This window comes from Scylla paramamosain, chromosome 7, assembly GCF_035594125.1.
Source record: "Scylla paramamosain isolate STU-SP2022 chromosome 7, ASM3559412v1, whole genome shotgun sequence".
In the NCBI taxonomy this organism is placed as follows: domain Eukaryota; kingdom Metazoa; phylum Arthropoda; class Malacostraca; order Decapoda; family Portunidae; genus Scylla; species Scylla paramamosain.
The window spans coordinates 6,555,001-6,577,500 of record NC_087157.1 but is presented as its reverse complement, the minus strand read 5'-3'; the positions used below and the strand labels follow the sequence as shown (position 1 = coordinate 6,577,500).

At 43.2% G+C, this 22,500-nt stretch overlaps 1 protein-coding gene across 1 annotated transcript in view; it reads left to right on the top strand.

Moving 5' to 3' along the window:
- Positions 1 to 22,500, top strand: part of LOC135101960 (potassium channel subfamily T member 2-like) — a 523,352-nt gene that overhangs the window by 425,641 nt on the left and 75,211 nt on the right. The window contains 1 exon segment of the mRNA XM_064006426.1: positions 2,627 to 2,684. The gene's annotated coding sequence lies outside the window, so the exon portion shown is untranslated.

Here is a 22,500-nt window from a genome sequence, read left to right as displayed (position 1 = left end):
CCATCATCATCATTACTACTACTACTACTACTACTACTACTACTACTACTACTAATACTAATACTACTACTACTACTACTACTAATGATAATAATAATAATAATAATAATAATAATAATAATAATAATAATAATAACAATCATCATCATCATCATCATCATGCAGGGTATTCATCATCATGCAGGGTATTCTACACTCGTACACTTCTCCGGATTGGCCAGTGGTTCCAGTAAAGCTCACCTCATTGGCTGTTGGAATAAACCTATATCATATTTTTGATTGATACATTTTAAGGGTGACTGTCAAATATTTTCATCATATACAAAATATGTAATTAATACTCCGTGTCCAATTACGCGCGATAAAAGTGCAGTACAAACATGTTGGTTATTAGAAATACATAATTTTAATAATACAGAATAAAGCATCACGCGTCAACACGTTTATCAGTGTTTAAATCTTACGAATCATCATCACTGTGTCAGTTATCGCTGTCATCGCTGCCGTGGAGTGCTCTCTGTGGCACCGTGAAGAAGAGATGTAGTGTTGCGTGAGAGGAAGAGATCTGTGGGCAACCACGGAGGGTATCAAATTTTCGCCATTGGGCCGCGGGTGAGGGAAAAGATTGGGAGCCTCTGTTGTAAAATTCTGACAAAATTAATGCCAATATTTTCTTTCGTACAGAAAATTTATATATTTTTCTCTTTTTTTTTTTTTTTGCATAAGAAAACAAAATATATCCCATTTAATGTAATGAAAATAATTACATATAAAATTATCATGATCCAGAGTAAAGCTACGCGCCCTTGTGGGGAGCGTTGGCGTCCTTCATTAGTTTAATTTCATTTATTCACGTGTGTAATCAAGTGAAGCTTTTATATCATGGTATAATTAATTTCACTCTTCCACTCACATTTCTTAAATATTCCTACTCGTACGTCACAATTCTTTGCTAAATGTCAAGAACCTCATGAAATATACACACTGCTTTTTAAGATCTTGCATGAAATAAGGATTATGTATAATAAATCATCATCAGTTTATGAAAACTTTAATTCTCCTGGCTAAAATGAGGCGAGTGAAGGCAGCAGCAGCAGCAGGAGCAGCAGTAGCAGAAGCAGACTGAGGCTGAACCAGAGTGAAGGCAAGCACGATGCTACGCTCCCAGATGCTGTAGTGCTGCTGTATTAACTTTAACTTTATTTTTACAGTTGGCGTTGAATTTTTACAGTTGGCGTTGGCGTTATAATTGATTTTTTCTTTCTTAGCAATTATGTAACAGACACACACACACACACACACACACACACACACCTGTTATCAAATAATGTCTAATGACGGTTGTTAAAATGCTGAACACTTGATTGCCAAAATGCTTTTTATACCCTCATATCGCGTGTAATAATAATTGGCCATAAAAGAACAATGCAATCTTTGTTTATTGTCACAAGTTTATTGGTGAGGTACAGCTTTTGTATTGAAATTATGGGATATGTTTATGAAGGATGACCAATCAGTAAGCTGCACTGAAACTGCCAGCCAATCAGTATGCGTCTAACTAAAGTGATGTGGATCTTTTACCACCACCACCACCACCACCACCACCACAACAACAACAACAACAACAACAACAACAACAACAACAACAACAACAACAACAACAACAACAACAACAACAACAACAACAACAACAACAACAACAACAACAACAACAACAACAACAACAACAACAACAACAACAACTACTACTACTACTACTACTACTACTACTACTACTACTACTACTATCACCACCATCACCACTTCAGAAAACATCACCACCTGTAGCATAATACATTTCTCTTGATCCACGCCTCTCCATCCCCAAGCCCTACTCCATCCACCTTTTTTCCTCCACTCGAACCCTCCTCAACCCCACCCGCTAACTGGCCCTTACTTCCCCCGTCTCACCCTAACCTAACCTCACCCCCTTGAGCCAAACCTCTTCCCGCGGTGGCCCAAATGAAGTTACTGCTGCCTATTGCTCCGTCGAGATTACAGTAGGTCTTGCTTCTCCTCCTCTTCCTTTTTCTCATCCTCCTCATCCTTCTCCTCATCTTTTTCCTCCTCTTCTTCTTCATCCTCCTTATGTTTATCCTTCTCTTCCTCACCTTTATCCTTCTCCTCCTCTTCCTCCTCCTCCTCCTCCTCCTCCTCCTCCTCGTTTTCTTCCTCATCTTTATGCTTTCTTATTTTTCTTATATTTTCCCTCCTCGCATCTCCTTCATCTCCTCCTCATCTTTATCCTTCTCTCCCTCTTCCTTTTTTCCTCATCTCTTCCTCCGCATCTTCCTCATATTCCTATTTTCTTCCTGATTCTCACCATATCTCCATTTCATTTTCTGTCACTTGCAACACACACACACACACACACACACACACACACACACACACACACACACACACACACACACACACACACACACACACACACACACACACACACACACACATATTTCTGCATTGGCTTTCCTCTTTCATTTGTTGAGTTTTATTTCTCATCTCACTTCAGTTTTGATTTATTTTTCTATTTATTTATTTACTTAGTTATTGGTTTATCTTTGTTGTGGCATCTCTTTCCCTCCAGCACCAGCAGCACCAACAGCAGCAGCAGCAGCAGCAGCAGCAGCAGGAACGTGTTTCCGGTAAGTGCATTTGTAGGTTATATGGAGGGTTTATTTGTGTTTGTGTTCTCCCTTCCCCTTTTTACCGCCTTTCATCTCTCCCTCCCTCCCTTCCTTCCTTCCTCCCTACATCCGTCGCTTCCCTTCCTCTCGTGTTTATTTTTCGTCTTCTGCCATTTTGTTTCTGCTCTTATTTGAGATTTTTCCTCTCTCTCTCTCTCTCTCTCTCTCTCTCTCTCTCTCTCTCTCTCTCTCTCTCTCTCTCTCTCTCTCTCTCTCTCTCTCTCTCTCTCTTAACCCTAGTATTTTCTATGCTCGTGTCGTTAAGAAAATGTAAACGCCCATAACTCTTGTAATAATACGTCAGACAATCTCATTTCAACTTTCATTAACAATTTTACATCCGGAGATAATACCCCCTTTCATCTCTTAATTGCGATCCATCACGTAGGAATGAACTAACACTCCTTAAAAATTAACTATCCCTTTGGTAACTACGTCTGTCTATCTTGCTCAGTGCCAACGCCTCTGCACGTCCCGCCCTTGCTCGGCGGCACCCCAGGGAAGGCAAGGCGCTGTGGTGGTTGGTGCGGCATCACTTTACTTAGATATATAACTTGCTAAGGAAGCCAGACGTCGCGGAGACCGAGGAGCAGCGTGATGCAAGGCAATGAAAGTCCTCGGTGTGAATTGCCTCAGTCGAACGTTCCTGCCTTTGCGTGTCTGGCTGTGCGGCGTCTGGCTCCAGGAGTGAGAGTGAGAGTGGCTTTACTTCTTTCTTTCATTCCTTACATTTGCAGTGCCTGGCAATATTGGAGGTAAAATAGGCTTTCCCCGGTTGTGAACTTGTTCAAGAATGTCGGGGTGTTATCAGCCTCCACACACAGACACACACCTGCTCTAATACGCCCATTCCATCCCCCCCTCCCAACACCTGCATCTACACCAATGCAGCACCACCATCATCCCGTAGCCTTATTTACTCCACGCACCAACCTTCAACCTGCTTCCATTTGTTATACCTGGATGAACACTTTCGAAGTTTTGGCTTTCATGGAATTCCCTGAGGAAAGAATTGTGAGGCGCACGTTCCTGGCGATGCGTGGCTGCCAGGACACCCTTCCAACCCCTCCACCGCCAGCACGCCGCGAGAGGCACAAAGGGCGGGGCGGAAGCGTTCATTATACCCTGAATCCTCGAGCTTCCTTAGGCTGCGATGCGTCATGAAGCCTCGCTAGTCCATGGATGTTTACTTGGCGCTCAAATTAGCACTATAGATACCTCCAGGCTGGCTCTTACCCGTTCCTATCACCTCCTCTCCTCTCCCCCTCCTTTCTCCCTCTCCCCTCGCAGCGACCGCCAGTTATTCTCCCCGAAACGCATGCCAGTCAGGCGCGTCGGGTGCGAGGAAATGGAACGCGGTTTATCCATCAAGGTCGTTTACTTCAGCCATGTTGAGACTGAAACGCGAGGCTGTTGAGGGAAGGGAGGTTTTATAGGGATAAGTGCCGGTGATGCCGCGCCATGTGACCGCCGCGGCACGTAAAGGCACTTGAAGAACGACTCCGTGGTGTGCTGGAAGGACCGAGACACGTATTCTTGTGTGTATGTTAGTCTGTGTTTGTGAATTTTTTTTTTCTTAGTATTTTTTGTTTGATAGGAAATTTTTACGGTTTTGATTCGCCGAAACGTTCTGTTGAATGGCAATGTTTTCGTTCTAACAAATGGAAGAGTTGTTAACCGTCTTAATATCAATTTTACGCATTTGTATTTAGTTTCATTTGGACAAGATGTTTTAGTTTTCATTCTGTATGTATCTATGCACTGTTTATTGTTGTTAAATATTATTACGTCGTAGAAAAATTTCCATATTCTTTGTCAAACTACTACTACTACTACTACCACCACCTTCATCTCTAGGGTATTGGGTGTAAGGGGCCGCAAACTCTAGGAAGGACAAATATATGACAATGAGCCCGCCAGCCACACAAACTGCACGCAGGATACATATGAGCCTCCGAGAGTTGTGTGTGTGTGTATACGCCTGTGATTACCATACAGACCTTGACCTTGTTTGGGGGACACATGCCCAGTGATGGTGACGGTAATGGTGGTGGTGGTGATGGTGGTGGTGGTGGTAGTGATGGTAGTTGTAGTAATAGTAGTAGTAGTAGTAGTTGTTGATGTTGTTGTTGTTGTTGTTAGAAGTAGTAATAAGATGGCGATAATGTTGATACTACTACTACTACTACTACTACTACTACTACTACTACTACTACTACTACTACTACTACTACTACTACTACTACTACCACAACTACTACTACTACTACCACAACTGATAACGATAACAGTAGTAATAATAATAATAATAATAATAACAATAATAATAATAATAATAATATAATAGCAGCAATAACAATAATCATAGTAATAAAGTTATTTCCACTTTCGCACACCTGGTTGCTTCACCTGTGCGTGTGGGGAAAGCGCACTCTCGCATTTACAAACGATGATATTTTGACATTTATTCTTGATTTACCTGCTTTGATCGCTGCTCTGGGAAACTTTATTGTGATTTTTCCTTCCGCTTTGAATGAATATAGAAACGTCGTATTTTCTTATATTTTCTACTCGTTTATATCTTTTTGTTTCATATCCTCAGCAGCTGCGTCGTTTACCCTTCCCATTTTCCTCCGTGACTCGAACCTCCATTAGCGACTTTTTTTTCTTTTCATGGTGACGGGACGACCTGGCTCAATTATCTTCCTTCTCTTTACTCGTCTCCCGTTTATCTTTCCCCTTCTGCGCCTTCGTCACCCTTCATAAGCCATTAACTTCCCTCACTCCTCGCCTGTAGTTCCACGTGTCCCCTTCACCTTCTCCCAGTTCCCTTGTGCCCTCCATGTTTGTCCCTGCCACGTCCAAACCTATTTCTTCCGTCCTTCCTAGTCTAGTCTTCACTCCTTGCTACTTTGTCCCCGCCTCGTCTGTACTGTATCGTCCCCTTCCCTTCTCTCCCTTTCCTGCTTCTTTCAACACGTTTATATGCTTATCTAAACTGTTATTTAGATTCTGAGGAAGCCATTAGCGGGGAGAGGTAAGGCTGAGGGGGGAGGGGAGGGAAGTCTTTGAGTATGGCTGCCATCCATCTTAACATTTTTTCCTAAATTACAGAAGAAAGAAGTGTGAAGATTCATTATGGGTTCTTAGTCTACTCCTCCTGTCGTCCCTTTTAGTTTCCTCCTCCTCTCTTACCCTTCCTTTCCTCCTCGTCCCCTGCACCTCTCCCCTCTCCTCTATCTGAATTCCATGTTGATTAAGTTTCGATAATTGCATCAATTTGTTAACATATTTCCTTAATGTCGTGTTGGGCGGAAGTTCCCGTCAAGAGGGGGGAAGGTGGAGTACCCTCTTTACTTCAACCTCTCAGCCTCCTCTCGTCTTCACCTCTCTTCTCCTCAGCTCTCGCTTCACTACCACTCTTCCTTCACTCTCCAAACCTCCCTCTCTTTAACTCCCTCCCTTTAAGTCTCCATCTCCCTCCTCAATCATCTCTATTAGGTTAATTTTAGTTCTCCTCAATCTTATCTATTCTACTGTGACTCACCTTGCGTCCCTTGTCTCGTGGTTGGCGTCTGGGCGGCTCTTCATCAAAGGAGAGAGAGAGGGAGGGAGAGAAGTTGAGAAAGAAAGGGTAAAGCGGGAGAAAGATAGGGAGAAAATAGGAACACTTGAGTAGGTAAGGATGAGAGGAAAGGACAAGAGCGATGAGTGGAGGGAAGGAAAGGAGAGGAGCTTTGGGAATGTGGGGTGAAGGGACTGAAGGTGACAAGAACGAGGTGGTGTGAAAGTCGTTCAGAAGGAGGTCGTGGTCGAGGACGGCGAGTACGTGTTTAAGTGTGTGTGTGTGTGTCGGTGTGGGTGGGTGGGTGGGTGGGGTAAGTGGGTGGAGGTGGCCGTAGTTGCGTGGGAGAGGAGGAGAATAATGACGATTGCGATGGAGATGATTTCCAACACTCACCTGAAATAGAAAAGAGAAAAAAATTAGGTTGAAATTTATTGCTTTGCCACCTGGTCTTGACAAGTACAAGTACACACATCTGGAAATGTCTTCATAACTGACACGGTCTGAAATTTATCACATGTCTAATTTTGATTTTTCGTATGAAGTATGTTTTCTCTTTCATCAAGTATTCTAATGTAGTTAAGTGGATATGTGTGAAAATTGAAATAACGTTGCCTTCTCTTTCATATTTTTCACACACACACACACACACACACACACACACACACACACACACACACACACACACACACACACACACACACACACACACACACACACACACACACACACACACACACACACACACACACACACACACACACACACACACACACACACACACACACACACACACACACACACACACACCAGCCAATCTAGTCTCCCCCACTGTTTCTACACTTACACCATGTATACCATCTCTGCATCATCTGATCATCTACAGCCTCGCCCACGCACGTAAGTAAATTACATCTTCCTTCTTACTCTTCGAAAAATCTTAGTTTTTTTTTTTTTTCAATGCTTTATGATTTTGTCTTTTTGCTTGTATCAATAATTAGTATAGAGACCAGACAAACACGGCAGAATTTAAAGTTTGATGTAATTTTATATAGTTATTCTTCTTTGTGATCCGCTGTTTTAAATCTCTTTTTATAACTGCTTGTTTGTAATGAATGGAAATATTCTCATTGTAGGTTGATTATTAGATACAAATCTTTGAAAACCAATATTTAATTCCACTGTAGAAGTCTCAAGAGTAATTATCTTGCCTCTCTCCCCTTTCCCTTCTCTTCTCTCACCCTTTTCCTCCCCTGCTCTCCACACACTCATCGTCACACACTTAATGAGGGTGTCAATAAGAATTTGCCTCACGCGGTGTGATGCTCCCCACCTCACTTTCCCCAAGACCTTCCCCACACTCCTTATCATCACTCTTCATCTCATCCCAAGACCCTCCCCACCTCTTCTCACCGCTCATCTCTTAACTAAACACCTCCTCTTTTATCATTATCCCTTATCTCATCTCACCTTCCTCCCCATCCTTCCCACCCGTACCACTACCCTTCATTTCTCCCCAGTAATGTCTCCCCTGCATCCCTGTCACATCCTCACCACACATCCCGAGCATCCTCCACACACCTCCATCATCCTTTATCTCAATATTCTCGAACACCCACCACCTTCCCTCTCATTCCACTCATCACCGCCTACACCACACCGCGCCACTCATCCCATCCCTCTCATCACTCGCATTACTTGTCATTTATATCACCCTGTACATCACCACCACGTATACACCACTAAACATTCACACCTCCCCTCCCTCCCTACTACCCCCAGTCGCTCTTCCTCTCCCTCAATCCCTCCCTCCACTCGCTGTCAATCATGGCATTGTTTTTGATGTGCAGTGATGAAAAACGTTCAACGCTCTGATGGGAATTGATGAGGCGAGTAGGGAAGGTGTGTCTGGTGGCGGCTCAGGTGTTAGTGGCGGTGGCGGTGAAGGTGGTGGCGGGGGTGGAGAGGGAGTGATGAGGTGTGATGTACGAGTACTATATAAGGGGTCGTGGTGGTTCACAGGTTAATGCGTCTAGTGGAGCGTTTTAAGCCTTAAGGACGCGTCGTGTGGTGTATAAATAAAGCAGCGGAGGTGGGTGAGGATGAGTTTGTTTAATGTGTGTGTGTGTGTGTGTGTGTGTGTGTGTGTGTGTGTGTGTGTGTGTGTGTGTGAGATAATGCTTCTTCAGGTGTTCCTTACAATGATACACACACACACACACACACACACACACACACACACACACACACACACACACTTACAGTTTTCTTGTATGTATGAATGTACGTGCGTGTCTGTGTATGTATTTATGTATGTATGTATGTATGTGTGCGTGCATTATACAAGCCACAGGTGCCCCACAATCTGCACTGATTCAAGCTTAACACAGACACATCGAATTTTTCCACCTCTAATTAAAGCTTGGTCTGTGGAATACCTGGCGTGATAGCGTGGCGGCGCGGTCTGTAATTGCTTATCAGGCGGCGTCCCAGCATTTAATGAGACCTGGTGGAGGAGAAGCAGCTTATTGAAGGAAATTGAGCGGCTGCGGGAAGAAGATTACTCCTCCTGAAGGTGCCACGGAGGTCTCTTTACTAACGTAGTGTCTTAGCTCCTCTTTTCTCTTCCTGCTTCTCTCTCTCTCTCTCTCTCTCTCTCTCTCTCTCTCTCTCTCTCTCTCTCTCTCTCTCTCTCTCTCTCTCTGTCTTACCTCCCCTGCTTAGGAAAGCCTTAAGCGCGAATTATGCAAATCGCGGCATTATTCTGCGGCCTTTCAGTGTGCTCAGGGTTATTGATCTTCTCGCCTTTATTTGATGTCAAGGCAAATAGTGGGAGGCTTCATGAAAATGTTGACGATGTTGTTGGTATGGTAGAGTTCATTACTTGACGGTGGTGGCTGAGGACTGGGAGGGCGCACACACACACACACACACACACACACACACACACACACACACACACACACACACACACACACACACACACACACACACACACACACACACTCGTAAGATCATATTCTGAAACACTTCCGCGCAGCACCTCCACTACTTTCAAAAGGCTCTAATTCAAGTTACACGAGTTTCATAGATGTTTGTCACGGTCCTAGTGGTATTTTAACAAGATTTCTACATTATTAACAGGAGAAACGCTCTTGAGAATCCGGCTAATCATCTCTGTGGCCTTTGAAAATTGTCGTGGTGAGACAGCGAAGCGTTTCAGAATACACGCATCTACGCACGCACACCTGTCCTCTTCATCATCGCAGCATCCAGGTAATGAAAGAGTACTCAAGACGAGCCACGTAACCCGAGAGATGATGGGATGAGGGATGATGATAAAGGACCTGATTCGGCCCCCCCTTCTCTCCTCCCTCTATCCCTCTCTTTCCCTCACCCTTCTCTCTTTCCCTACTCTTATTTGCTTGCTCAACCGGATCAGAGCAGAATACTCCATGAATAGAAAATGAACCTTGCTTATCCCTTCGCTACGCTATTATGTGAGAATATGAATTACCTGACTGCATCCGTCCCTCTTTCTTCCTCCCGCCTCGTCTCTTTCACCTCCCATACCTGCAGGCGCCATCACCCAGACACTGCTGAAGAAGGCGGTGCTGGTGCCGGAGGAATGTACAAGTGGTGGTCTCTGTGTCTGTCGTTAAATTCTCTAGTGTAAATTTTCCTCTTGAACGTTCTAGTCTTAATTTTTTTTCTCTCTCCATATGATATTTTTCTTCGTGATTAAGTTACTTTAAGTTAGTTAAGGTAGTGTAAAGTTAGGTTAGGTTGTATTAGGCAAGGTCAGGTATGTTTGCGTAATGTAAGGTAGGTTATGTTAGAAGTTAAGTTAGTGTAAGGTAAGGTATGGTTAGATTATATTAGGTTATGTTAGGTAATGTAAGGTAAGGTTAGTTTAGGCTAAGTTCGGTAATGTAAAGTGAGATTAGTTTTAGGTTAAGTTAGGTAAGGTAAGGTAAGATAAAGGTTAGTTTAGATCAAGTTAGCTTAGATAATGTAAGGTAAGGTTAGGTTAGTTATTAATTTAAGGTAAGGTTAGGTTAGGTTATGTGCAGTTAGGTTAGATAAGCTGAGGTAATATAAGATAAGGTCAGAATAGATCAGGATTGGTAAAGTTATCAAAAATATATCATGGTGAGGAATTATTTGAGTAAGACTTTCATGGAGGAAATTTTGGTTCGGGTATTTACTTTGGCGGCGCTGATAGAGAAGCGTCTCCGTGATCTCTTAGCGTGTCCTGAAGAGCTTTACGAGTACATCTCAAGTGAGCACTCTCCCTTCACTCCTTTACTCACTTTGATGGTAAAGGAGGCATTTGTGGGATTTTGACCGGTAGCTTGTGTAAGGGAAGAGTGATGATGATGATGATGATGATGATGATGATGATGATGATGATGATGGATAATGATAATGATAATCAAATAGAGACGTAATTTTGACTGTTAGTATAAGGGAAGGATGTGATGATGCTAATAACGATGACAATGATGGTGGTGATTATGAGAGTAATAATAATGATAATAATAACTTGAATATAAAACTCTCTCTCTCTCTCTCTCTCTCTCTCTCTCTCTCTCTCTCTCTCTCTCTCTCTCTCTCTCTCTCTCTCTCTCTCTCTCTCTCTCTCTCTCTCTCTCTCTGTATACCATTTCTCAGTAACCGTAGCCAAAAGCCTGTCCCTTCCTTTGATTATTCATGGTACAATACCGGGTTGTGTTAGCGCTCCGGCTTAACGGACACAACTTCATTACAACTTACGTAATTTATAATATAAATTCAGCATCATGGACAAAAAAATGTATGCACAAAAAATCTCTCTCTCTCTCTCTCTCTCTCTCTCTCTCTCTCTCTCTCTCTCTCTCTCTCTCTCTCTCTCTCTCTCTCTCTCTCTCTCTCTCTCTCTCTCTCTCTCTCTCTCTCTCTCTCTCTCTCTCTCTCGTGTGTGTGTGTGTGTGTGTGTGTGTGTGTGTGTGTGATCTCATGAGGGTGATGATACAAAACAAACTTCACAAGAGACAAGTGTGAAAATTCTCGAGAGGTGGCATGAAGATAAGACGTAGGAGGAGGAGGAGGAGGAGGAGGAGGAGAAAAAAAATCTAAAATTGCATGAAGAGAGAAAAAATCGAGAACGTGAGAGATTGGATCTGGAGGAACGTTGGAGGGAGCGAGAGAGGGAGGGAGGGAGGGAGGGAGGGAGGGAGATAGAGAGTGAAGTAGTGAAGGAGGGAAGGAGGTGTCAAGAGAGGAGAGAAAAACTTATGATGAAAAAAAAAAGGAGAATGAAAGGATCGCATAAATTGAGAGAGAGAGAGAGAGAGAGAGAGAGAGAGAGAGAGAGAGAGAGAGGAGAGAGAGAGAGAGAGAGAGAGAGAGAGAGAGAGAGAGAGAGGAAGACCGAGACATAGAGAGTGGCACAGGAAGACCGAGACATAGAGAGTGCCATTCACACACACACACACACACACACACACACACAATGACACACCAAAGCGGATTGAAACTGAAAGGAGAAACAAAAAGAGAAGAGGGACCGAGGATTGCTTGTGGTGAAGGGATAGTGATGATGGAGGAGAGACTGTAACTGTGATGGCGATGGTTGCGGCGGAAAGAGGTGGTGGAGGGAGAGATAAGGGGGGAGGAAGAGAGAGAGAGAGAGAGAGAGAGAGAGAGAGAGAGAGAGAGAGAGAGAGAGAGAGAGAGAGAGAGAGAGGGCGGAGGGAAGTGATGATGGTGGAGAAACAAAATACGCTTGGAAAAGAATGATACCACGAAGCTTGATGCGATTTTAATGGTCATCGTGGTTTGGAACGCACCTGTGTGTGTGTGTGTGTGTGTGTGTGTGTGTGTGTGTGTGTGTGTGTGTGTGTGTGTGTTGCATCATCTTCCCACGCCCTTCTAAATCCCTGCATCAGACAACTTAGTCACGTCAAGTTATAAGGAGTTTCCAGACACACACACTCTAACCCGGTATTATACATATGCTCTTTTGTCACTCGTGGAAGTTTGAAGTTGGAGCTGGAAGGTTGCTGTGTGGCCTTGACCTCCTTAGTCCTCTCTCTCTCTCTCTCTCTCTCTCTCTCTCTCTCTCTCTCTCTCTCTCTCTCTCTCTCTCTCTCTCTCTCTCTCTCTCTCTCTCTCTCAAGTTGCTGTTTTAAGGATGTCATGTGTTTTTACTTCTTGTACAGGAACATCATAAACATTCAGTGACTTCTGATTTCACACGAACAGAATCATTTATCGGCCCACTGAGTCTTGATAGCATTCGTCTTTTCCCGTCGCGACATTTTTCATGAAGCAGTTAAAGATAAGTTGCATTTGCATGTTTGCCTTGCTTGGTTGCGTCTTGCACTCTTAAGATACATACTAGATTGCAACTATTAGAAAATTTATGATGTTTCTCTCTCTCTCTCTCTCTCTCTCTCTCTCTCTCTCTCTCTCTCTCTCTCTCTCTCTCTCTCTCTCTCTCTCTCTCTCTCTCTCTCTCTCTCTCTCTCTCTCTCTCTTTCTGCTTTTGTTCTTAGTATATTTCATTATTCTTTCTTTCAGGTGATGCTCTTGTTCTTATTTCCCGGCTAATTTATTAACTACATTTATTATTCATTTTTTTCCCCGTATCTTTATTGTTACCACCTCACCTCGTTTCATTATATTTTTCACTTTATTAGGTTTTTTTTTTATTTTCCATCTAAGCATTTTTTTTCTCTCTCTCTTCTGCTGTGAATATTTCATCATGCCTTCCATATCTCAAAATTTTCTGTTTTTGTGTTATACTTTTACATTCTCTTTAAATTTGCTAATGGCGTCTATTTTATTTATTTTTTTTATTCACATTGTTTCAATCATTAATAGTTTCCTTGTCGCTTTCCCTGCATTATTCGTCATCGGCGGAGGTGAGGGAGGGAAAGCGAGGGGAAGAGAGGGGAGCAGGACAGGTGTTTTATAATGGCAAGTCCCACCTGACCCACATTAGCAAGCTTGTCATTAATTTTTTCATCATTTCCTCTCAGGCACGAAAAGTTTGTGGTCTGTGTGTGTGTCTCATTTTCCAGTGAATTTACTTTAATTTTACTGTATTGTCTTAGCATTTTCTGTGTTTGACTTGCGGATGAGCGTTGAGGTTATGTACGTGCGCGTGTGGTGGAGAGGAATGTTCCTTTCCATTGCGTTGATCATATCATCGCATTTCTCCCCTGTTTGACTTGTGAGGAGGGAGTGTTTGTACATGTGATGGAGGAAAGATATGTGTGTGTGTGTGTGTGTGTGTGTGTGTGTGTGTGTGTGTGTAGATGCCCATGCAATAACCACTAGTAAATTGTTCCTTCCTCGTTTCCTTTTTTGTCTTTGCCTAAACACAGAAAAAAAAAGACCCATATATTTTCCTCGTCTTTTATTTTCCCTTCCTATTTTTTTTTTATGAGCAGATGTAAGACGGAGAAGCAACCCTACAAGAAATAAATGAAAATTTGTATGTTTGTACATAGATCAAGTATAACGGAAGAAATGTGTGTAGGTGTGTGTAGGCGTGGCATGTGGGAGATGACCAAGTGTAGGCGACGTGGTGTAGAGTGAAGCATAGGAGCGTGTAATACCAAAAATATGAGACGGAATGTGGAATGACTCGCGTGGAATCAAGATATATGGTCAAGCTACAGATTTATGTGGTAAAAATTGACATCTGCCGCTTAGGGGAAGATGTAACGCTGGGGAAGAGCTGGAAAAATTTAAGGGATTCTGGGAAATAATAAGTAGAGTGTAAACTAAGGGAAAGATAGGGATTGGAGGAGTGTGTGGGAAGGCAGTAATGGCGTCGAGGGAATGGGAAGCGGCGGACAATGGAATGGATGATGAGTGATGGGATGGACCGAAGTTACCGTAAGGAGAAGAATGTATTGTGGGAAATGGTAAATATGAGAGAGAGAGAGAGAGAGAGAGAGAGAGAGAGAGAGAGAGAGAGAGAGAGAGAGAGAGAGAGAGAGAGAGAGAGAGGGGGGTTTATAGCATGTATATTCCAGTCTCATGAAAGGCAGATGTTTTCCGCAGCATTCATCCACCCACGCCATCGTTTAGTTCTGTGAGTGCCAGGTGTGTGTGTATGTGTGTGTGTGTGTGTGTGTGTGTGTGTGTGTGTCCTTGCTTGCATTTCATGTATTCAGTTGGTACTAATGAATTATGTGGTTACGGATTCAACATGCCTGTGACCTTATCTTTTTTTTTTTTACTTTGTATTGTTTTTATATATTTTCAAAGACCAGAGAGACATTTATCCGGGTTCTCAAGTGTTTCTCATGTTAATAACGTAGAAACCTTGTTAATTTTCACGAGAACCATAAAAAAAAAAAAACACCTTTAAAAACCCGCGTCACTTCAACTACAGCCTTTTGAAAGTAATGAAAGAGCGGCACAGAAGTGTTTCAGAATATGGTCCTACTAACTGTAGAAGACAGGTCACATGCTGGAGAGGAGTCAACACCGGCACGTGGCGCTCCTGCTGGCGGCTGACTGGACTTCCAATGGGACCCGCGACTATTATTTTATTTCTTAACGAGGCAAATATTGATAGACGGGTGGAATTGTATTTAAAGTGATTTGTATGGAAAAAAAATGTATGTGCACTTAATTCTAACAGAGAGAGAGAAAGAGAGGGGGAAAGGGTGTGTGTGTGTGTGTGTGTGTGTGTGTGTGTGTGTGTGTGTGTGTGCGTGTGCGCATGTGCCTGTCCCCAGCATCACCATCAATCTCACAATTAATATGGCATCACCAATACCTCCCCCATCACCACCAGCGACAGAATCCAATATAAAGCATGACAGCACTGGAAAAATGGCCCCGCTAATGTTGTGTTCCCGCTGGAGGCAAGGACATTCGGGTTAGGGTTGACGGGTGAGGATAGGCAGGCATTCCTCTGGGCCCTCGCTCCCCCCTCCCATCGCTCAGCCTGTCACTGCCGCCTCACCTTCACTCCTCAACCCGTCAGTCTCACCCTCTCCCTCACTGACCCCGTTTTCTTTACACGTAGAATGGACCTCAAACATACGGCACACTAAAGTCAAAATCTGGAGGTGTTGGTAAATGCGTAGTTAGTTTACGTGCGTGCATACTTTGAGGAGACACAGTAAGTATGATTGAGATGTACACATAAATGATGCTGTGGAAATTAGAGGTGTCTGTCTGTCTGCACTTCCGACTGGTTAATTTCTGACGCTGGAGTAAATTGAGTTGTCGTTATGATCTTTCGCACTTTACGGATATTTTAAAACAATGATGCGCTCATTTTTTTTAAACAATTGTTCACTACACCTCTTTTTAACCCGTATTTTTTTTTTCATTTTTTTTTTCTTATCCCTCTCATTTCCCCTTCTTTCCATCCACTTCTCTCCTTCCATCTGACCATCTGTCCTCCCGCTTCTGACGTCTGTTCTCTATCATTTATATCCACACGCACAAAATCACAATATCCCTTCCGCCTTCCCTTCTCCACCCTTCCCCCATCCTTCACTTTTCTTGCCTCCATTCGTCGTTCTCTTCTTTACATTTTTTTTCTCTCTCTCTCTTACCCTCTCGTTCACACAAACTTACACAAGGTCACAACCCGTATCTCTTCCATCTTCCTTTCCTCACCCTTGTCATCACGCCTCACCTCACTCACCACCGACTTGCCTCCACTTTTCTAACATTCCTCCACCTTAGCCTCCCTCACTGCCAAACCCTCGCCTCTCTCCTGTTTATGAAGCGAGGCACAGAAGTCAGCTTTCCTGTCAACATGTTCTCCCGTGCTTGCATTCACTCTGTTCTCATTTTTTAGCTCTCCTCTTCCTTCTCTTTGTCCGGCACATTTCACGTCGCTGTGCCAAAACTCTTGATGCCTGCGCCCCCTGATGCCTCCCGCTCTCATCTCGCCACGGTCTTACTGCTGCTGTCGTCAAGGTGTATTTCCTTCGCTTCGACTTTCCTACCCCGCTCTCGTCTGCAGTTCACTTTCGTTTCCAGGATTGTCGTTTCTCTTGTTTTATATTTTATTTTATTTTATTTTATTTATTTATTCATTTATTTATTCATTTTATTTTATTTTATCTTATTTTACTTTTTGCGTCAGTTGTTCCTTTACGTTTCTTTTAATCATGTTCGTAGCTTAGTTTTTAGATTTGTGTTGTCGCTCCAGATTCATTCACTGATTTGCCTCCCTGGCCTCATTTCTTTCTTCCTCGTATTTTTCCCCTTTTTAATTCACAATACCCTAGACCTCACCTCCAGCCATCTTCACATCCCATCCACGTATACCTCCTTCTCTATACTCCTCCGTTGCCTTCCGTCTTTACCCGACAACCCTCCTCCATTCTTCCTAGCCCTCGGTGTCCCCATGTCGAGGCCAGACGCCCTATTTTTCTTTCCCTGCTATTTCTACTACCTACCCGTATGTACCTCCTTCCCTACTCTCCTCTGTTGCCTCAAGTTTTTTTTTTACCCTACATCCCTCCCTCACTTTTTTTTACTTTCCTTGTTCTCCCTGTCTAGTCCCTACTTCTTACCTTCCTTCCTTTGTGCCTCCTTCCCTACGCTGCTTCACTGCCTTAAGTATTTGTCCTACATTTCTCCCTCACTTCCTTGTTCTCCCTGTCTAGTCAAAGCCCCCTATTTCTCATTTCCTGCTATCTACACTTGTGCCTCCTCCCTGCCTCCCCTCTGCTGTCGTCCGTTTGCACTCTACATCCCTCTCTCTCTCTCTCTCTCTCCCCCTCCCTGTCTCCAGGTAGTTATTCATCACGATCTCCATTTACCACCTCCTCCGCCTTCCTCCGCCCTCCTGCCTACTCCATCACCCATGTCCACAAACCATTACCCTAATCCGCGCGCATCCTCAGCCCTACCTAACTTAATGCTGGAAAATTTTCTGGGGATCTCATTGGCTTTGTGTTAAAATGACTGTCTGCTTTGTTTGTGTATCGCGGTAATTCGCAGTCTGACTTCACAGTACCTTCGTGCTTGTTCTCTTTGTGGATTGTGCCTTTGTCTTTTGTCCTTGTTTGTCTGTCTAGTATTCTGTTTCTTTGTTTGTCTGTATGTTTGTCTGTGTGTCTGTCTGTCTGTGCCTATCTGGCTGGCTGGCTGTCTTTGTCTCTTATTTAAATGTGAGTGTATCTTGGCTGTCCAACTGCATAACTCCCTTTATTTACTTTTTTTTTTTTTACTTAGTAGATGTGTGTTTGTTTCTGTCTCTTGTTTAAATGTCTGTGTATCTCTGACAATATAATTTCTCTCTCTCTCTCTCTCTCTCTCTCTCTCTCTCTCTCTCTCTCTCTCTCTCTCTCTCTCTCTCTCTCTCTCTCTCTCTCTCTCTCTCTCTCCGGCCTTCCTATTTCCGTTCGTCTCCCACACAGATATCAGATTTCGTTTATCATAAATTCTGAAAATCCAAGAGTCGTCTGCTACTCCTGCCTCTCACCTGCTTCAGCTCCTCCTCCTCCTCCTCCTCCTCCTCCTCCTCCTCCTCCTCCTCCTCCTCCTCCTCCTCCTCCTTCTTCTTCTATTATCAATATCCTTCCCCTTCCTCTTTATCTTTCTCGCTTTTCTGTTCATTCTCTCTCCTATTTTCGTTTTGTCTATCTTCTTTCCTCTTCCTAATGCACGAACGTATTCTCCTCTTTTTCCTCCTGGTCCTCTCCACCACCACCACCACCACCACCACCACCACTACTACTATCACGATCACTTGCATTCTTTCTTTTCATCTTTTCTCATGTCATTTTCTTTGCGCATTTTATCCTTTCCCCCGATTTACATCCCTTCCCCGCCTCTCTCTCTCTCTCTCTCTCTCTCTCTCTCTCTCTCTCCTCTCTCTCTCTCTCTCTCTCTCTCTCTCTCTCTCTCTCTCTCTCTCTCTCGCTCTCTCCTCTCTCTCTCTCTCTTCTCTCTCTCTCTCTCTGTGTGTAGTGTGTGTGTGTGTGTATGTGTATGTGTGTGTGTGTGTGTGTGTGTGTGTGTGTGTGTGACTCTTTTTCACCACGACAGGAATGCAAAGAGTAAATTTTTCCGTGCTAATGTTTGGTCCTAATTTTATCGTGCTGGGGCCAGGCGGGGTGGTAAACTTTCACTACCTAGCTAATGAAGTCTCTCTCTCTCTCTCTCTCTCTCTCTCTCTCTCTCTCTCTCTCTCTCTCTCTCTCTCTCTCTCTCTCTCTCTCTCTCTCTCTCTCGTTGTGTGTGTATCTGTGTATGTAAGTTTGTGTATGTGTGTGCCTTTTATATGATATACTGTGTGTGTGTGTAATGTAATATATGTTTCTATGTATTTATGTGGGTATGCAGTGTAATGTAATGTGTGTTTGTAACCTCATTCATGTCCGGCTACAAAGCAAAGCAGATAATATATGCAGGAATATTTTATCCTGTGCATACATTACCGAAAGTTTTTATATTTTTTTATATGTGTTTACCTGTTGTCTTTTTTATCTACCTATCTATCTCTGTTTTATATTTCTCTGTCTGAGTGTTTTTCTAGTGTTGATGAATAGACAGATATTTAAATGAATACATACTCGTACATGTGCATATACTCGTAGACAAGTAAGAAGCTAGAAAGAAAGTAAGAGACATTATGTATTTGTCTATTCATATATTTTATTATCTTTCTATCTATCTGTGTCTATCCATCTATTTTTTTCTGTTACTCTGTCTGTCTGTCTTTATCTGTCAATCGATCTGTTTATCAATCTATCTATCTATCTGCCTATCCATGTACTTCCTACCTATCTATCTACCATTCATATATTTTTACCTACCTATTCCCTAACTGTCCTCCCACGTATTTATTGGCCTTAACATTCCCCAGGGGCGGCCATCATCATCATGAGCATTTCACCCGCTGGTCAGGGGGCGCGGAGGAAACAGTTTCCAATACACGCCAATAGGCCATAACTGTGCACTTCCTGCCTTAAACACACACACACACACACACACACACACACACACACACACACACACACACACACACACACACACACACACACACGTTTATACACTGCCTTCCTTCTGTCGGAGCTTGCTATAGTGGAAGCAATTGTAACTTCAGTGTTCAAATGGAAGCGTTCACCGAGTTTACATTCCGGCAAGTCCTCGCGTGATTGGCTCAAGGGTATTCTGTTGTATCGTGTGTGTTTATCTTGTTGAGTCTAAAGAAATAAATGCAATAAATAAGTAACGAAAAATCTCTCTCTCTCTCTCTCTCTCTCTCTCTCTCTCTCTCTCTCTCTCTCTCTCTCTCTCTCTCTCTCTCTCTCTCTCTCTCTCTCTCTCTCTCTCTCTCTCTCTCTTTGTGTGTGTGTTATTTGACACGCCGCTCAAAAATCATCCTTCAAAATGGCCTCGTTATTTGGTCTCATAATAAGCAACTTTTGTTTTCAGCTAAAAATAAAATGAATGTAATTGTTTGTGTGTATCAGTTATTGGTGCTTTGTTATGGCTGTGTGTGTGTGTGTGTGTGTGTGTGTGTGTGTGTGTGTGTGTGTGTGTGTGTGTGTGCATGACCCAGTGTTTCTAGTTATGTGTGTATTTCAACATTTTCAGCATCGCTTTGTAATTTTAATGTTATTGGCTGAAAGGGAAGTGGTTCAGTAGCTTAATCACACGCTAATGAATATCCAAAGCAACAGCAACAGCGTGAGTATAATACATTGCAATTCACAACACGGCCAAACAAAAGCTGACCAGAATTGTGATGTAACTGTGTCAAATTACTCCCGTGGAATACGACAAATTAGGGGCGAACGCAAAGGTGCGAACACAGGTATGCAAGATTATTAAATGGCAATAAATGACAAATAAATGAACTAACACACAATGGTAGTGATCTTTGTTTCGTTTATGAATGTTTGTTTGATGGTGGAGGTGTGTGTGTGTGTGTGTGTGTGTGTGTGTGTGTGTGTGTGTGCGTGTGTGTGTGTGTGTGTGTGTGTGTGTGTGTGTGTGTGTGTGTGTGTGTGTGTGTGTGGTGTAGTCGCGGTAATAATATACGTAGTATCTATAGTGTGAGCATCATTAATCGTATTAACACCAATAATGATAGTAATTTATATGTTGTGGAAGAGCTGATGAAATTCCCGAACCAAACTTTACCTTTCCAATGCATTAATACGAGTACTTAGAAACAATTACATATTCCAGTATAGACAAATAAGAATTTATACACCAGCAGTATCATCCCCACACTTATCAACATATAAATTCTCTTCTATTTAAAGGAAAGACACATTTTGCCTTCTCTGCCAATTATTCCTCCTCCTCCTCCTCCTCCATTACCACCTCCTCCTTTTCTTAACAAAAGATGAGGAGCAAAGTATACGAGCTAGTGGAGGAGGAGGAGGAGGAGGAGGAGGAGGAGGAGGAGGAGGAGGAGGAGGAGCAGCATTAGGCAGCGGAGGAGGTCTTTAAACGTTCAGTTAATTCATTTGAGCTTTAATGCGCCAAATTCCTTCAAATTTAGAGACTTTAGCGATTAACCGGGTACAGTTTTGTCCTTGGGGAGCCGCTCGGGAATGATGGAGCGTTGTAGTGCATTCGATATCGATAAGCGAAACATAATGGGAACTAATTTGACGGTGCCTGTTTTCCGGTGAGTTGTTTGCGGCCTGAGCGAACACCGATGAGAGAGAGAGAGAGAGAGAGAGAGAGAGAGAGAGAGAGAGAGAGAGAGAGAGAGAGAGTCTGGTTTTCTCATTATCCACTGAAGCTTGAATGGAACAGTGTGAGGGAATGAGAAGATTAGTGATGAATTTATCCTCCATATTCAATGACATTTCAGCCCCTTATTTCACTTTTACAGAGAGTTACAAGGATTTTCAAAGACATCATAATTCTAGTGATAATTCAATGAGGATTCTGTGTCATCGGTAGGAAGAATATCCTTGAGAATCAGGCTAATAATTTATGTTGCCTTTGAAAATATCCAGACGAGAGAACAGTGTTTTAGAATGCTGGCCAGTGTATTGAAAGTTGATGGAGACAAGACGTGAAGAAAAGATGTAGCCAAGTGTATCAGAAGGTAAATCAAGAATACGTATTTGTAAATGGAAGAGTTATAATTACAAAGACAAATAGATAACTGGACGGAAATTAGATGGAGACTCAGAATATTAAAAAAGCAAGTAGAAATTCGTGAAGACGGAGTAACGGGTGAATTGGAAGATGTGTGTAAAATAAACACGGAAAAGAAATAAAAGGCGGACAGAGGATGGCAATGGGAAGAAAAGGGAAGGGATCGAACAAAGATAAAGAGAGAAGAAGGGACAAAAACTGCATACACACACACACACACACACACACACACACACACACACACACACACACACACACACACACACACACACACACACACACACACACACACACACACACACACACACACACTGGAAAACGAACGACAAGCAATCCGGACAAGATACGTAAAAAAAAAAGAGAGAAAGAAAGAGAGAGAGAGAGAGAGAGAGAGAGAGAGAGAGAGAGAGAGAGAGAGAGAGAGAGAGAGAGAGAGAGAGAGAGGAGAGAGAGAGAGGTGCAGACTGACACATTCAAACAGGCCTATACAGACACACTGGAATAACACGAACTGAAAACCTCACTGTAGATCATGACCTGCGCAGCGCCCCTTTCCACCTCGCCTTCAATAAAACAGTGTCCCATATTTCACTGTAACAAGGGATAGATAGGTATACACCGCCACCACAATCACCACCATTACCACCACCACACTCACCATCATGACTATCATCACCACCACCATCACCCTCTATCGACACTTTATTATCACCTCACCTTTCTCCTCCTCCTCCTCTTCCTCCTCCTCCTCCTCCTCCTCCTCCTCCTCCTCCTCCTTCAATTCAATCAACATGTAAATTTACTGTTCTTTCAGGATTCTTGTGGACTTTTGTTAACTTTGTACGCTCTCTCTCTCTCTCTCTCTCTCTCTCTCTCTCTCTCTCTCTCTCTTCTCTCTCTCTCTCTCTCTCTCTCTCTCTCTCTCTCTCTCTCTCTCTCTCTCTCTCTCTCTCGTCACACCCACCCACCCACCCACCCACCCACCCACCCACCCACATACTACACACACACACACACACACACACACATCACACACACACACACACCACACAACACCACACACACACACAGCACACACACACACACACACACACACACACACAC